The 16,704-nt window shown below is 31.7% G+C and overlaps 1 long non-coding RNA gene across 1 annotated transcript; it reads right to left on the reverse strand.

Moving 5' to 3' along the window:
- Positions 1-6,687: 6,687 nt before the first annotated feature.
- LOC143066574 (uncharacterized) lies at positions 6,688-11,519 on the reverse strand. Its single transcript, XR_012975679.1, has 2 exons — positions 11,445-11,519; positions 6,688-8,626 (listed from the first exon to the last, which is right to left on the reverse strand). It is a non-coding gene; the product is annotated as an uncharacterized LOC143066574 (long non-coding RNA).
- Positions 11,520-16,704: the final 5,185 nt, after the last annotated feature.

The raw sequence follows: 16,704 nt of genomic DNA on the forward strand, positions 1-16,704 counted from the left end.
TTTTGTTTTATTCTGGTGACTGCCATGCAAGTGAGAGGTTTGGCTAGTTATAAGACATTGTTGATTCCACCATTGTCTACATAAAAAAATCCCCATACCAAGTCAGGAATAAGAAAGTTGTTTTCCCTTCGTTTGATGGTTTTGAATTTTTATTTTTTCCATTTAATGGGGGACCTTCTGTTTTCAATTTTCCTTGGAGTGCATTATTTTTGTTATTTTACTTTTACAGTAGTTCGTTAAATATTAAGGAGTGAAGTTTTTCGTCTTGATGCCAATAACAATATGGTATATGTATAAAGTCATCACCTACTGTATATAATCTTTGTGATTTAAATAAACATAAATGTTACCATCAAAGATCTTTATGACAAAAGTGTGTCCACTTAAACAGCTATGATCCCAGTTTCATGTCCATATCACAGTTACATCTACTTCTACGTTTATAGTTTGATAACATTTTCAAGTCGATATGAAGAGTAAAATTGCACCACTTGTCAATGATTTAAAACCACAGTTAATAAAGGCAACAGTAGTTTAAAAGTTAAAAATCGATAGAGAGAAAAACAAATCCGGGTTACAATCTAAGATGGAGACAAAGACATCAACTATAAGATAAAAACAATAGAACAGGTGTAACAAAAACAAACACCAACATTCATAGAAACAGCTGTTATATTACTGACTGAGTACACGACATTTTAAGAAAATATAGTGGGTTGAACCTGGTTTTATGGCTAGCCAAACCTCCCGCGTATATGGCAATATTAAAATATATCGCTTGGATGACAATAATACGTGACAGGAAGACAGTACAAACAAACACAAGAACACTCAGTAAAGAAAAACGCATAAATAAGTGATATAATAAACATTACAACATGTAATCCGCAAAATAACAACGGACATCTTCCTTTTAACGACAGCAATTGACACTACAAACAGTGACGTTTTTATGTATGACCTTGAAAAAACATTGCAGGTTTTTTCTATAAAGTACGTTAAACGTTTAACTGTCCAAATTGACACAACCAGTTCTTTCTAGTAAGTAGTTGAATATATATACGTTGATGTATGTTTATAGACTTACAATCTGCACGTCCCTGGAAAAACCTGCAATATTTATAAAAGGAGTTATCACGGACCAATATCATCCAAATATTCGTCACAGTTATCAAACAAATTTAACGTAGTTCAAGGATCACGTTTTCCTTACTCTTAACCAACTGATTTTTAATCAATATATATTGTTTCTAAATCATAACTGAGGTTCTTCTTATTTGTTGTACCCAATGAATTTTTTGTTAGGTTGAACAAGTTGGTTCTAACGCAGAAAAGAAAACAAAACTGAAGAGGACACCATGGGCACGAAATAGTCTTGTAACATAACTGTTTGTCGTATACGTAGTATTATTTTCTTTTTCAAAACATGAATGCACAAAATGAACGACCAAATATGTGCATTGAAGCATGTCAATGCTATAAGGGTGACATAACAGTTCAGATGTTTCCAGAACATATCGTTCTTGTGGTTTTCAGGCTGATAAACATGTAAACAAAACGATATCCTTGAAACTAAGGAAGAAGGATACAAAACATTACTGTGAAATAATGATGCTGTAAAGTTAGAAAAACATCAGATAAAATGAAATAAATAATTTCTAAATGAACGAATAAAATGATACGAAAAATATACCTACCAACATATGCTCAATGGGAAGCACACTAGTTTCGCAGAGTCAGTATGGTAGAGAAAAACACTTTTACGTAACATTAATTACTTAGTATACAAAAAGCGTTTAATTATAATCATCAACCAAGGTCATGCATTTTAAAAAACAGGGAAGTTGAATATAAAACATCGATTTCTAGCTAAAATGTTAAATTATAGTTACTAAAGATGGAGATAACAGATAAGATAATTTCTGAATAAATACTTGTAAAGAAAATTGTCCTCCAAAAATTGCTCAGTAGAAAATAGATCAAAATACACAGTTTGCTAAAGACAGTAAAATAACAGAAATCAAAGTCATACTTACACAATTTTACTTTAGGATTAATTCTAAAGACCAATTGTTCTGCATATCACACATAAATATGTCTTGACACTGGTGTGTTTAAAAATAAAGAAATAAATCGTGCACCTTAGAGATTAAATTTGCAAAATTAAGATGTCGATTTTAAAGATGTCAAATCCAAGAAAGTAAATGAATTGAAAAGCTTAATGACCAAGTAAACAACTACATTCATCTATGGTTAACTATGCCTAAAAGAGTTAAAACTATGATAATCTATGAATTTATTACTTTTTTATTATTTAAGTAAGCTATTTTTACATTGTAATCAGTGTATTTGTGGTTTGCGTACATGCATACTTGTTGATAGCGATATAAATCTAGCCTACTGTATTGGATAGTGTCATATTTATAAAAAAAAACAGATCAATGATAAAAGTCAGTGCATTTATTGCATATGCGCGTTTTAACGATTTTGTAAACAGTTCTAACAATATTTTCAGTGATAACAAATAATTTAATCGATTATCCAAATAACATTTACAAAACCATTGTCCGCTACAATATTTATGTTAACTTTCTATCGTCAGCCTTAACAAAACGCAATGAAACAATATATCATTCAAATAAAATTGCATCCCGTTGCATACGTTTCACACCATTAAAACTGTTTTTCCTGTTGTAAAATAAACGCATGGTCTTGTCTAGTCCAATGGCTGTAGTAAGTAATGTTCTGCTTTCCGTGTCGACTTGTAGCATAAGTAGATTATTTAAACATGCAAAAAAACACATTTTGGTGGCGTTCTACTACAGTTCACCAATTGAGATAAGTCTATCATTGAAACTCAATGTTTCCTCTCCAGTAATACAACAACAGCAATCATTGCTCTGATTCAATTGTCTCTGGTAGATTCAGTTTTATCGTTGTGATATAATTCACATCCTTGCAGCACTTTATTTTTTCTATCAAGTGTGTTTCCTGAAATATCCATTACCACAGTTCCTTCATATCTCACCACAACATAAATCTTCCCATCACCGTATAATGGTAAGATTGATGCTTTATTTTTTATTTTATTTATTGGAATAAAACTGTATTCAACAGAATTTTTTTTCTGTTAGGTTGAACAAGTTGGTTCTTACGCAGAAAAGAAAACAAAACTGAAGAGGACAAGAAACAGTCTAGTAACATAACTGTTTGTCGTATACTTAGTATTATTTGTTATTCAAAACATTAATAAAATGCGGGATAAGTAAGCAAAAAATGAACGACCAAATATGTGCATTGACGCATGTCAATGCTATACGGGTGACATTACAGTTCAGATGTTTCCAGAACATATCATTCTTGTGATTTTTAGGCTGTAAAACATGTAAACAAAACGATATCCTTGAAACTAAGGAAGAAGGATACAAAACATTACTGTGTAATAATGATGCTGTAAAGTTAGAAAAATATCAGATAAAATACAATAAAGAATTTCTAAATGAACGAATAAAATGATATGAAAAATATACCTTCCAACATATGCTCAATGGGAAGACCGCTTTTTCCGCAGAGTCAGTATGGTAGAGAAAAACACTTTAATGTAACATTAATTACTTAGTATACAAAAAACGTTTAATTATAATAATCAACCAAGGTCATTCATTTTAATAAACAGGGAAGTTGAATATAAAACATCGATTTCTAGCTAAAATATTAAATTGTAGTTACAAAAGATGGAGATAACAGATAAGATAATTTCCGAATAAATACTTGTAAAATAAATTGTCCTCCAACAATTGCTCAGTAGTAAATAGATCAAAATACACAGTTTGCAAAAAGACAGTAAAATAACAGAAATTAAGGTCATACTTACACAATTTTACTTTAGGATTAATTCTAAAGACCAATATTGTTCTGCATATTACACATGGATATGTCTTGACACTGGTGTGTTTGAAAATATAGAAATAAATCGTGCACCTTAGAGATTAAATTTGCAAAATTAAGATGTCGATTTTAAAGAGGTCAAATCCAAGAGAGTAAAAGAATTGAAAAGCTTAATGACCAACTACATTCATCTAAGGTCAACTATGCCTAAAAGAGTTAAAACTTTGATAATCTATGAATTTATTACTTTTTTATTATTAAAGTAAGCTTTTTTTACATTGTAATCAGTGTATTTGGGGTTTGCGTACATACATACATACTTGTTGATAGCGATATAAATCTAGCCTACGGTTTGGATAGTGTCATATTTATAAAAAAAAAAACAGATCAATGATATAAGTCAGTGCATTTATTGCATGTGCGCGTTTTAACGATTTTGTAAACAGTTCTAACAATATTTTCAGTGATAAAAAATAATTTAATCGATTATCCAAATAAAATTTACAAAACCATTGTCCGCTACAATATTTATGTTAACTTTCTATCGTCAGCCTTAACAAAACGCAATGAAACAATATATCATTCAAATAAAATTGCATCCCGTTGCATACGTTTCACACCATTAGAAATGTTTTCCTTGTTGTAACATAAACGCATGCCTGGTCTTGTCTAGGCCAATGACTGTAGTAAGTAATGTTCTACTTTCCGTGTCGACTTGTAGCATAAGTAGATTATTAAAACATGCAAAAAAACACATTTTGGTGGCGTTTTACTATAGTTCACCAATTGAGATAAGTCTATCATTGAAACTCAATGTTTCCTCTCCAGTAATACAACAACAGTAATCGTTGCTCTGATTCAATTGTCTCTGGTAGATTCAGTTTTATCGTTGTGATATAATTCACATCCTTGCAGCACTTTATTGTTTCTATCAAGTGTGTTTCCTGAAATATCCATTACCACAGTTCCTTCATATCTCACTACAACATAAATTTTCCCATCACCGTATGATGGTAAGATTGATGTTTTACTTTTTTATTTTATCTATTGTAATACAACTGTATTCAGAACGATACATTATCTTATATCTATAATCTCAATGTAGTTCATAGCGTTATGAGAAACCACGGTATCCATTATCGTCATATCATATGGTGTTGCAGAGACGGGTATACCATGAATGTCATTACCGTCTTCGTTATACCGCATTAGGACGTTCTGACTATCGTTGTCAACAATCAATAAGTTACCATTCAGTATAATTCAATTTTGTTACTAATTTGATACACGATATAAGCATATGTCCCATATCAGTGATATTCAGCCATAAAAATAATACAATTCAAATCAAGAAGGACCCACAACCAATAAAACAAATATATTTTTTTTTTATTTAAACTGCATTCATAGTTATCATCTAAAAGTCTAGACTTGCAAATATACGTTTTTGTTTTCGTCTTAATTTAGCTCTACCTTACCTTTTTAACACAGGCTCTTGATTCGACCATAGAGTCAACGTGAACATGTTAATTCCAATTGAAGATGATGTAGGAGCCTTACCTCTTAAAATAACTAACTGTTTGAAATTGAATAATTACGAAAAAGCAACAAGACATCGAGTTTTTTTCTGATATAAACTCTATGGTCAAAGTTTGAAAAACGTTTATGAAATAGTCTTTTCTATAATCGTAGTGGAATTTAAAAATGATGAAGTCAAAACGCATTTACTTTGAATTACTGTGTTATACTTGAAAAGAAAAGAATGGTGTTTAGTAACATAAACTGTTGTTACGTAATCAATGGGTATTTTAAGGATGGGCGAAATTATGTTTAACTTTTCGAGGATTTGTTTATCTATTGTCATACATTTCCTTCGTTTTGACCACCATTGGGAAGAAACTACTTCATAAATATTTTTGAAAATACATGTGAATACCAGACATATAGTTCTTTATATTTTTTTATGTACTGGTGAATGATATGCACCAAGGTAAGTCCTTATAAATCCAACCGATTTTAACAGGATATACTCATCCTGTCGATGCACCCGCTCTCGTTTAGTTTGAAGTTCATGCAATGTCTACTGTGTTAGTATGTTGCCTTGATTTTTTGTCTTCCTAATCGATGTACAAGATTTGAACATCGGTAAACTACTGTCGCCTTATTTCCGCAGTCTTTAGTTTTCTATGAAGTGTTTTGTAAACTTGTTTGTCTTTTTGTTGTGTTTCGTTTCTCGCTTTGAATGTTTTCTTTTGTAACTTCCGCATTTTTCTTGTCTATATAATATCGTACCATATCTCCCTATTTTTGAATAGATGCTTATTGTCTTTTCTTGGGGACAACATTCTATTAAATAATTTGTATTGATTTAATATTTCTTAGTATGTTAAGCACATGTGTGCTGTTTTTAATTCATACTGTCATGAAACACATATTGTTAACAACATATCGGCCCCCATCACACCCCACCCAAAACAATTCAATCTGTATATAAAAAATCATTGAACCCATTCTTTTTTTTATATGCCTGGTTGTTGTTTTGTGTCTCACTGACGCTAACCCCAAATCTTATTTATCAAGACAATGGTAACCACTTATATCTAATCCCTCGATAAAGACTGGTCAATTAAAATTGTGTTATGTTTTGAGCTCTCATAATCCCCTTATTCCAAAGTCGGTGCCAGCTATTGATGCCAGTGACAATAAAAATGTGAAAACTATATACCTCAAGTTGACATTAAATTGTGTTGCAATTAAAAGTTTGAAAAAAAAGATATATAACGCAGATGACAGTGAGTGAACTGTGTATGCTATTCTTTATTTCGATATTAAACATATTTACAAATGTATAAAGTTATCAAAACTATTAAAGCATTTTGGGAAGAAAACGTGACCTCTGGTTTGTTCATTTGTCTAATTTCAAAAGTTCCATCCTCTTAATTTATTTGAACTAACGATGAGTTAAAACGAATAACAAAGTGAAATGTATAAAAAAAAACATAATTCAAGTGAACACTTGCATGAACACACTAATCTCAGCATCACAATACTAAATAACAGTGAATGAAAAAGCACTGCGGTTTTGCTTGTTACACACCAGCAAGATATTCTTCTTCTTGTCGTAGCATAAACGCATTGGTTCTTTAAGTCCGTCTGTTTCAGTAAGCAATGTTTTGCTGACTTTCCCATCATTTTGAATCATCATAAGATTATTGGAGTCTATACCAACAACAAATATATTCTGGTCACGGTCAACAGCAATTCCACCAGGTGATATTAGTGATTTATCCTTGAAATTCCATATTTCCTCTCCAGTTGTATTACAACAGTAAATGGTGTTCTGCTTCAGTTGTGTGTAGTAGATTCTTGTTTTGCTTGTTGTGATATTATAAACATCTGCGCTGTCACACTTAATTGTATCAAGTGTACTTCCGCCTAAATCCAACACTACTATTCCTTCATTTCTCACTACAACATAAATCTTTCCATCAGTATGGGATATTCCCCGACAATAGTCTTTGAATTTAACCTTTTGAAGAACGGTCATGTTTTTAAGGTTAATTACCTCGATGTAGTATGAAGTGTTATAAGAAACAGCAATGTGATAGGTATCTATTACTGTGAGGTCGCATGGCTTTACAGAGACGGGTATATCACGGATAAAATGTCCGTCTTCAGTATACTCCATGAGTACATTATTTTCTGTGTAATTTGCAATTAACATATTACCATTTGGCAATATTGTACATCCTGCAATGAACATTTGCTTTCCATGTTGCTCAATCTTGAACTTCTTTCGCAGCTGTAGCTGTGTATCATAAACAGATCTTCTAATTGGTACTTCTATTTGGGCTTGATCAATCTTAGCCTCCTTAAATGGGCAGCTGATGGTTCTTTCGTCCACTTTAATCCTTGCGAAGCAGTCGACATCTTTAAGCAATGATGTAATCCCCTGGTCTATTTCAATTTCTATGTTATAATTCTTAACGGACCGTATGGCTTCTGTTATCATTTTTACTTCGTCTTGTACCATTTTTATCATCCGATGCATACTTAGGAATACCTGCAGGTCGGGTGCAAAACGTTTTAGTTGAGTTGTTTGTACATTGAGGAGTTGAGTTTCTTTTTCAATTTCATTAAGTTTGTTCTTCAACTTTGCATATTTTGACTGACATGATGAATATGATGTTGACAACTCATTTAATAATTTTCTTTCGAGATCATCTAAATGTATTTTTATATTTTCCCGTGTATTGGAGATAATATTCTTTATTGCTATTTCTTGCTTTTCAAGTCTTTCTGCAGCTGCCTTACGATCCTTAACACATATTTCGATGTTTTCGAGTGTGTCTTTAATAGCATGTTCCAAGTCTGCAAAAGCAGTCGATGTTTTCGCATTTCTTGCAGCTTCGGATAGAGAAATGATGGCATCAGAACAATCTTTATGCTTTAATGGAAAGCATTTCATACAAATAGCCATTTCATGTATTTTGCAATACATCTCAAATTTGGACTCGTGCTCCTGGCATTCTAAGACAACATTTATATTTTCAATTTCACGGTAATCATCGATGGGGATCAAACTGTGGTCTCTCGACATTTTCATTGATTTATGTGCCTTTTCGCATATATCACAGAACCCTTCGTTGCAATCAGTGCACCATTTCTCTGCATTCTTGGTTATGCTATCGTGACTACAGGGTCCACATGGAATTGACGAAGCCATATTTTAATACATCTGGTCATAAAAAGAGAATAAATCTAAGTTATTACTATTTTAATCTATTCATATGTTATTGCAGATAATGACACGTTTAATGAGTTTTTATTGTTACGTACACATTTACTGTTATTAATTATTTCCATTATTCCCATACATTTTTTTTTTCTCAATTCATTTTCCTGCCTTCAATATATAAAAGTCGCAATTTTCCGTTCTGTTTTTAAATACTAAGTATATACTAATAGAAGGACTAAATAGCGTATGCTCCTCCTATTTCCGCGGTTTTAGATTCCCTCTTTACCATACTATTAACAGACGGGAAAAGAATCTTTTTGCTCAAATAGATCCTTACGTTCCTACTTTAAAAAAAGAAGATAATAACTTGTACAAATCATCATCCTACCTTGGTCTATTTGATGTTGACAACAAATCTTTTCCCTTTAACCAAATAATTTATTACTAAGCCTAAAAGTATAAACTTGTAACATGTGAGTACTTTTTATCTAATAGATAAAAAAAAATCACGATGAAAAAATTGAATTGTTGGATGACAACAAACGTGAAAGATACAGAGAGACTATAAAAGAGGGAAGAAAGATACCAAAGGGACAGTCAAACTCATAAATCTAAAACAAACTGACAACGCCATGGCTAAAAATGAAAAAAGACAAACAGACAAACAATAGTACATATGACACAACATAGAAAATAAAAGAATAAACAACACAAACCCCAAGCTCTAAGTATTGTAAAGGAAGCCAAATTAAGTTCCAAACACAGCACTTCAAAAACAAGTGCATCTGTGAGCTACTGATCACTAGTAATACTCCGCCTGCTAAAAGTATAAGGTAAACAGGAAGTTGATGAGTGATGATTCTGAAAATGCATCACACTGTATACATGTAGCTGACTCATATAAACCCTGAAACCAAATTTCAGAAACCCTTGTAATGTAGTTCCTGAGAAAGATGCAGCGAAAAACATTCAATATATTTGATAGAAAGGATTCATTTTGTTTTTTCTTATGAGTGACTTTGTCACTTTACACCAGTAGTCCGTATTTAAGTGGAAACCAGTTGTTTAGCTCAATTTGCTCAAGGTGTAATGTTAGCTTAAGTTATTACTTTGCGTAGTTGTTCGTCTGTAACCTTCTAACATTTCAAAATCAATACAAAAACACTTGAAAAAGAAAAGAAAAAAACCATAATATCAATTTAAAAAAAAACCATATGCTGTCTACTAAGCAAAAAAATCCAAAACAAAAATTAGAAAAAAGTAAAAGCTAGAAAAAATAGCCCGACAAATGACAAGAAAACAAAAACAAAATTTAAAACCCAAAGAAAAAAGTTACTGAACAAAACATTTTAAAAAGAAGTGAATGAAGGAAGACACAAATATAACTCAAAGATAGCGAGTCGTACAAGTTATCTTTTTCTCAACAAAAGTTGAACAAATAGTTACTTGTACGATTATATTTGTACGAGTAAAAACTTTTATGATGGCATTGTACAAGTATTTACTGGTACAAAGCTTTTGTACAGGTAAAAAATAAAATCATTGACTTATACTAATGGGCGCTGACTTCATTATTATTCAGGTTTGTTATTAGTATGATTAAAAGGAATCTGAATCTGCTAAAATGAAGACATATATTTTTTCAGCATATTTAAAATAAAACTCGCATCTTTCATCATTGATAATCTTTTAAGCCACGTTTTATCAACGTTTATTGTAACAAATTATATTAAGGTTTTCAAATGCTTAAACTTTTTGGTTTCTAGTAAAATTTTCAGTTTTCATTAATTTCTACATATTGTATAATAAATATTTTTTGGGGGTCATAACATTATTAATTACATTCAATTAATTACATTACAAGTATGTCCTGTTTATCAATGTCTAACTTTTTTTTATATAATATACACTGTATAATATTAATGGGATTGGTTATTGAATCTGAATATATTTTACGAAAACTAACTAAAACATTTAGCTTTTGGTGGGAGGGAAGCAATATTCATTTACACTGTTGGTGTAATATCCCCTGCTGATGGTACGGGTACAGAAGGGCTCTGCACCATTAAGCTGAATCAAATTAAAAGACATAAAAATCTGCCTGCTAAAATCATTCATAGATGCTAGCAATTCGGGTGAGACTAATTCATCAGCAGTCTTAATGTCTATGTGTCTCTCATTTTGTATAAAAGAATCAAGGACTATAGGTAACGTTTGGTTACGGAAAAAGTTAATATTGTGTATCAACGTTAGTCTCTTCAAATTAGTAGAAAATTTAAAGCTTCATTGGTTTTAAAATAGTCACTTCAGGAAAGCAATATTTGAAATGCTTTTTATTTGGTAATAAGATATCGATAGAAGAAAAATGTTTATCAATTAGAAATCTTTTTTTTTAAATGACGAGTGTAATTAAAATACTGTGAAAATGACATTAAATTTTGATCTTTAAGATTTGTTCATACTTTACCGATAAAACATTATACTGATAAAATGTGTGGCTTTGTTTAGTGCATCGTTATTTGAAATATATTATAGGTACTTCATCTGCATTTCAATGATCTAGAATTTAATGAATTTCTCCTGGTTCCTTACTTTCACATGTTTGGTTTTGTTTAAACATAATTATGAAAATAACAACCTTATTACCGGCCAGAAAATATGTAAAAACCAAAGACATTGATTGATCCAAAACAAGGAAGTAGAATACAAAATTTAAAGCAGTGATAATATTGTGAAATCAGAAAAATATAACACTAGATCAGTGTTATTTGATGCTTCTAAATAAATGAAATAAGCATGCCATGAAATAGGTACATACCCACAGTTTATCACTTGGAAAAAGGCTTGTTTTGCAGTGTAATTTTCTCGCGTTAGCCGAATAACATATACCAACACTGTCACGTGGTCTAAGATACACAGTGTTTCAAGCGCGTATATTTAAAAAAAAAAAGGATTCTCTACCAATATCGAATCTGGATAAAAAATTTCGGAATACAATACAATAGTTGATCATAATCGAAATGTTTAAAATGCTAAGGAAGTGCAATGCTAAATTTGCTTCAATTCAAAAACAACAAAATAAAAATTGCTATGGCGTACTAAATATACAGTATCGTATTAGCGTGTTTATTTTAAAGGCGATTTATTGTTCTTATGGCAAAATACAATTCTTTCCAGCTGAGATTAACTACGAGTGACTGGTGAAAAAATAACGTTTATTCAATTCTTGAACCAATGCATGTATGTTTCATAATCTTTGTCTTCTGTGGACGATTTTATCATTTTTTTTACGCAAAAAAATGCTATAATCGTTATTTTGTTCTCTCTCTGTCGGTAATGAAGTGAAAATGTGGCACCTCATTAATTGTTGTGTTTTAAAACCGTAGTTTGTTTACCGATTGTCACCTTATAGTAAACAATCAACAAAGAAGCATGGCTTTTGAGCACGCGAATAACATGTACAATCAGATGATACTTTATTTCAGTGACAGATACATGCGTATTGCGACCACCGGATTTTTACGAGAGGGTCACGCTACGGTCAATTTGAATACGGAAAATATGTCGGCTAATTGCTTCCTGGAAGCAAGCAATTGAAAAGTAAACTTCTTCTGAATGTGGACAAATTAAAGAATGTTCTTCAGAAAAAAGTATATGTACATAAAAGAGGCACGAAAGATACCAAAGGGACAGTCAAACTCATAAATCTAAAACAAACTGACAACGCCATGGCTAAAAATAAAAAAGACAAACAGAAAAACAATAGTACACACGACACAACATAGAAAACTAAAGAATAAACAACACGAACCCCACCAAAAACTAGGGGTGATCTCAGGTGCTCCGGAAGGGTAAGCAGATCCTGCTCCACATGTGGCACCCGTCGTGTTGCTTAAGTGATTACAAATCCGGTAAATAGTCTAATTCGGTAGGTCATATTCATGAAAGGGAAGGGGATTGTAGTTACGACGTAAGGAACATATCCGATATCATTTGTGAAATGGTTATTCCATAACGGTCAACCAACTCGTGATGGCGTCCGTAAAATTTACGAAGGGATGATTTCAACTTCACCATCTGGAACTCTTGGTTTAATAGCTTCCTTGTGAGCAGCAAACCTCTATCAAGAAAATCATGATAGGAAATACAAGCTAGGGAATATCGTATCAATTGGGAGATATATACCCCGTATGCAGGTGCTGCTGGAATGTTGCTACTTAGAAATGGAAAGTTCACAATTGGAAAGCTGAAATCATCTCTTTTGTCGTAAAGTTTTGTTTTCAACCGACCCTCATTGTCAATTTCTAGATGTAAGTCAAGATATGAAGCCGACTTAACTGTATCTGTAGTATCCTTTATCTCTAGTTCGATTGGATAGATGCGTTCCACATAGTCACCAAATTTTGAATTGTTTAGTGAAAGAACATCATCTATATAGCGGAAAGTAGAGTTAAAGGATATTGCTAACTTCTTATCTTTCTTCCTAAGAAGTTCCTGCATGAAGTCAGCCTCATAATAATAAAGAAACAAGTCGGCGAGTAGAGGGGCACAGTTTGTTCCCATTGGAATGCCGACAGTCTGTTGAAAAACACGTCCTCCGAACGTAACAAATATGTTGTCAATCAAGAAATCAAGCATCTTGATAATATCAGTTTCAGAGAATTTTTTGTTTGAATCAGAGTGATTCTTTACAAAGTAGGATTTATCCCTCCCTAAGACAAGATACTTGTATCTACGTTGGCCATTCTTTTTTATGAAGCAAAGTAATATCAACTCTTTCAATTTGTCTTTTAGTTTGGAATGTGGAATACTTGTGTACAGGGTAGAAAAGTCAAATGTTTTAATACTGTTACAAGATGAAAGAGAGTTAGATTGTATGTACTCTAAAAGATCTTTTGAATTTTTAAGTATCCACATCTGATTCACGCCACCTCTAGAATAGGCAGTTTCACAATAACTTTGAAGCCCGTCTTTGATTGCTGATAAAATAGATGTTAATAATTTAGAAAGAGGTTTCGTGGAGCACTTGGAAGACCCAGCAATATACCGTTGTTTGTAAGGACACTTATGTAGTTTAGGTATCCAATACAGTGATGGAAGATCCAGTTCTTCATCTTTGGTTGAAATTCCAAAGGAACATAGAACAGACCTATGATTATCCAGGATTTCCTCTTTGGTAAGTGTCGTGAGGGTATATGTTGAGTTACCAAGTGAATTGTCAATACCTAATTCGTTTATCAAGCAGTTGATGTAGTGACTTTTACACACAAAAACGATGTTATTTGGGGCTTTATCTGCAGGGACAACAACATATTTGTCATGGAGGTCGGATAGGTGTTTTGCAACATTTGGGTCTTTAAAGATTGACGTAGCATGGGCATTGATGGACCCATTCAGTTTCTTAATTCTGATTTGTATCAACGACCTCACTGCCTTAATCCATTCGGAAAGAGTGTCTACGTCTTCCTTATCGCGCTTAGCCCATTGTTTTATAATGACTACTATCCATTTTGTTATAAAAAAAAAATATGCATCATTTCTATTAATTTGAGGTTTCATATGACTTTAAATAAAGTATACCGTTTATCAGATACATTAATGTTATGAATAGGCAAGTTTCGGTGGTTTCAAAGTATCCACTTCCGGGCAGCAATATTTTAAATGTTTCTGATCTGGTTATCAGATATTGATAGAAGAAAAATGTTTATAAATCAGAAAGCTTTTTCAAAAAATGACGATTATAATTTTGATACTGAAAATTAGTTTTGTGGTAGGATGTGTTCATACTTTATCGATTAAACATCATACTGATTAAATGTGTGGCTTAGTTTAGTGCATCGTTATTTGAAACATATTATAGCTACTTCATCAGCACCTCAGTGATCTAGAAGTACATGAATTTCTTATGATCCTTACTTTTAAATGTTTGTTCTTTTTAAAAACGTATTGACGGAAAATAACAACTTCAATACTAGCCAAAAAACATGTAAAAACAAAAGACATTGATTGATCCAAAATAAAGAAGTAGAATACAAAACTTTAAACAGTGATACTATTGTAATATTAGAAAATACAACACTAGATCAGCAATATTTGTTGCTTCTCAATAAATAGAATAGACATGGCATGAAATAAGTACATACCAACAGATAATCACTTGGGAAAAGTGCTTTGCCGTGTCAATTTCTCGCGTCAGTTGAATAAACTATACCAACACTGTCACGTGGTCTGAGACACACAGTGTTTCAAGCGCGTATATTTAAAAAAAAAAAAGAAACTAGTATGCTTTACCAACATCAAATCTTGATACAAAAATTCTGGAAAAAAATACAAAATATGATTATAATAAAAATGTTAAATACGCAACAGAAGTTCAATGCTCTACATCCAAAATACAAAATCAGAATGGCTATAGCGTACTTAATATACATTATCGTATTAGTGTGTTTATTTAAAAGGGCGATTTATTTTTCTTATTGTAAAATACAGTTCTTTCCAGCTGATGTTTACTTCATAAAAGTATTTCACTTATCAGACATATTAATGTTATGGATAGGCATGTTCGATGCCTTTATCCTAAGACCAAATGAAACTGTGTGGATGCTTTTATGTTGGATCTTATACGATTTTATTCGTTTTATGCGATTTGCTGAGTTGTTTTTACTGAGTTTATGTTTTCAAAATGGATTGATAGGATCTGATCATTGTTGACTACTATTACTTCAAATTTGTTAAGTCAATGTATTCAGACTAATGACTTACTATACTTGCTAGCTATGAAAGCAAGCTTTAATCCACAATGTTCTACATGAGAAAAGGATTGTACAAAGTCAGGAATATGACAGTGTTTTCCATTTGTTTAATGATTTCGAGCCTTTGACTTTGCAATTTGATAAGGGAATTTCCGTTATGAATTAATCTTGGAGTTCTGTATTTTCTTTACTTTCCTTACCCTGTATGCTAACTTTCCCATGAAAATTTTTTAAATTGTTTGTACGCACATTGAACGACAAATTTATGTGACGTATAAAATTTTCTGACGTCAGACACTCAATAAATGTGTTCGTAGATAGTAGATGTTTTTGTGTTCTGTTAAATTGTTCCTTTTAAAATTATTGTTAAACGATGATGACTGATGTACCCATATTTTGACTATTATATTTATTGTGTCTGTTTATTTAACGCATCAATGTAAAAATATCGGAAGTTGATGAGACTGTCATTACAAAAGTGAGAGGGTTAGCGCTATAGAACCAGGTTTAATCCACCATTTTCTACATTTGAAAATGCCTGTACCAAGTCAGGAATATGACAGTTCTTGTCCATTCGTTTTTGATGCGTTTTGTTATTTGATTTTGCCATGTGATTATGGACTTTCCCAATTGATCTTCCTCTAAGTTCAGTATTTTTGTGATTTTACTTTTTAAGTTGATAAATAGTGTTTACCCATCAAACATATTTTTTTTCATAGTTGTGTTTGGGAAGGCTAGTAACAGAAAATATGACACGTTTGAATTCAAATATTGCACAAAATAACAATAATCAAGCCATCAACTACAAGTGTTTTATGACAAAAATCTTCAGTTTCATTAACTGTAACGTCTTTATATATATAAAACACATAAATAAATTCGGTATATTTGAATTTTAACATTATGATGTACATGACAAAGTGTTCTGCCTTTAAAAATCAAACTATAACGTATTTTCCTTTAGATTATATACAAAAACAAATTATAAGGGAAAAGATTAGTAGTTTACGGATGTTGAAATATCATTAATTCCATTTGAAACATACGATTCAAAATGAAACAAAATTGAGAGAATAACATGAACCCATTGATATGTTGTATATTTTAGGCGTTCTGTTGGTAAATAGTCAAGCATTCGGTTTTTTTTTTTTTTTTTAGCTTTTATTGATTTCCGTTTTTTTCATTTACCTTGGAGTTAAGTATTTTTTATTTCATTACCAGATAGGGTTGCCAGAAAAAATCTTGGTAGAATTAACAACATTAGTAACAAAAGAAATATTCATTTGACCAAACAGGTCAAATTTTCAAACTTTTCCATCCAGATAA

The sequence above is a fragment of the Mytilus galloprovincialis genome, chromosome 3, assembly GCF_965363235.1.
Source record: "Mytilus galloprovincialis chromosome 3, xbMytGall1.hap1.1, whole genome shotgun sequence".
NCBI lineage: Eukaryota > Metazoa > Mollusca > Bivalvia > Mytilida > Mytilidae > Mytilus > Mytilus galloprovincialis.